Consider the following 2,268-nt stretch of genomic DNA (forward strand, 5'->3'; position numbering starts at 1 on the left):
ACATTTTCTGTAAATTCTGTGAATCTCGGGCAGCTCGTCTTGCGGGAAGTGTTTCCAGCTGCGCGTCATGTACTTTGAGTCGAGTGTTTTAACCGATGCATGAAACTATACATTTTTAGATATAAGTTGTAATGGCCGCCGTTTTCTTTGTATTTATTACACGGCGTGCTGCGGGGAAAAGCCTGTCTAACCTTTTAGTCTAAGGTTTATTTTTTAAACAACTGTTGGCTCTTTTTTTACTTCTCATCTGTAAATAATCTGCTCTTTCACGTGATTCAGTTTATTTTGAAAAGTCTCAACAGGATCTTGAGCTTTATTGTGAAAGGTTTATGTGGAACATAAACAAGCGGACACGCGATGCTGTTACCGTCGTTGTTGCTAACCACAACGCATAAAAACAGGGGCTTGTCCGTCTGTAGTGTGGTTATATTAAATATAAGAGAAAGAGAGAACTTTAAGAAATTAATATAGCCACTACAGTGACCGTCAAAACAATGAAAAAATACTGCCGTAAACAGTTTATTTTGTGACAGCACGAAACAAACGATAGCGTAAATCATCCGATATATATCGTTATATCGAACAGCCCTAATCATAGAACTTGAAGTTAATGGCTGAATGCATGGTGATGAGACCTATCATTCAATCTACATTTTATAGCGTATGAAACTGCTCACCTCACTGCTCACTTGAATAATACCACTGCTTACCTCTTATTGAATCTTTGGGTGCAGACTTAATTGAAGAGCCTCGTATAAACAGGCAGGGTGTGATGTTTAGGGAAACCAAAGAATACAGGCGCCATCATTTCTGCCAGAAGACTCATGGGGTGCACCGAAGCTTTCATTGTGGACTGGCTAGATACCTTCTGCATTCAGAAAGAAAACAAGAAGGGCATACACCATAAACAATAATAACTGACAAAAATAATGAGACAAGAAATTAAAGTAACAAAATAAGTGCAAATCAAGTTTCCCTGTGTTGCAGTGTAGCTGAATGTTTTTCAACAATTTGATTTACGGTAAAACACATACCAAATATTTCCAGCCAAGGTTTGTTTCAATCTTCAGCATGTTTTTCCTGCCATTGTCTTGAAACTGTTTCATCTGTCCCTCTCATTTGATGCTGTTTACAAAAAGAAAACAGCAATATTGTAAAGGGAAAAAGGAAAATGAATTTAATGGGAAAAAAAAGAAAAAAAGATTATGACCTGAAATCTCACCATTTCCTGAGAGTCACAGGTCCTTTGAGTATCCTTATGGTTTCTGCTCAAATTCAGTGTCTGAAAAGGGCAGGAACAAAACAAACCTTTTTAATCATAATAAAGACAAAATAAGACTTAGAGACAGACAACAAAGAAATGTGTAAAATATGTACACCGAAAGAAACAACGTGGCTCATTCCGATGCAGTTTACAATGAAGCACGTAGCCCCTTGATGACTGAACTACCTTACCACAGAAATTACAGATTAACATAACTCCATGTACTTTGGTAATTCCTCCCTAGCAAATTAAGCAGCCAAACACAGAAACTAATCCAGAGCAATGCTTTCCTGGCGACAGTAATGCTAACTCAACTCACAAATGCTAACTAAATTCACAACCTCACTCATAAAAAAACGAACTGCTAAAATTATCTATAAACGCTGGGCTGGTGGATTTTTATAACAGAGATTACTTGAAGTTGCATGTACTCACCTCACCTCGAACTAATTGTAAGCTGCCAGGATGTCTACAAATTCCGAAGATGCTGTGGTCCAAGCAGCCATAAATGGCGCTAATATAGGAGTTCAAAACTGTGTCCGTTAGCGAAGCCAAGTCTCCTGCATGAAAAAAAGAGCGGTTGGCACACAGCTCAGCAGCGCGCCGCGCTATTGGTCATTTTCAGGTGACGTCATCCCGCAATGTAACGTCGCTCTTTGTTTCTTTAGGAGGAGGCTCGAATTTGATCAGAAGTCACGTCTGCAGACCGCTGCAGCCACGTCTTGCCTTGCTTCCCCTTTTTTTGGTGAAATGGTTCGCTCATACTGCACAATGTTGCTACCAGAATTTTTTTTTCTCTGCAATTCGAACGTAAAACGTCTGTACACAGTTTACCAGCAGTTTAGCTACCAATCAACAGCGATCACACAAACTCAAAATTTAAGGCGGACCCACTTAAGGTGGTCTGATAATATGGCGTGAAACACAACAACATAAAGTTGTTTTAAAATAATAATTAAAAAAGATTATTGAAATCAATTTTATTCACAACCATGAACTTTATT

At 38.6% G+C, this 2,268-nt stretch overlaps 1 long non-coding RNA gene across 1 annotated transcript; it reads right to left on the reverse strand.

The window, feature by feature from the left end:
- Positions 1 to 587: 587 nt before the first annotated feature.
- LOC134635101 (uncharacterized) lies at positions 588 to 1,810 on the reverse strand. The gene is made up of 4 exons (XR_010094933.1): positions 1,700 to 1,810; positions 1,223 to 1,282; positions 1,035 to 1,125; positions 588 to 868 (listed from the first exon to the last, which is right to left on the reverse strand). It is a non-coding gene; the product is annotated as an uncharacterized LOC134635101 (long non-coding RNA).
- Between the last annotated feature and the right edge of the window lie 458 nt (positions 1,811 to 2,268).

The sequence above is a fragment of the Pelmatolapia mariae genome, linkage group LG9, assembly GCF_036321145.2.
Source record: "Pelmatolapia mariae isolate MD_Pm_ZW linkage group LG9, Pm_UMD_F_2, whole genome shotgun sequence".
In the NCBI taxonomy this organism is placed as follows: Eukaryota; Metazoa; Chordata; class Actinopteri; order Cichliformes; family Cichlidae; genus Pelmatolapia; species Pelmatolapia mariae.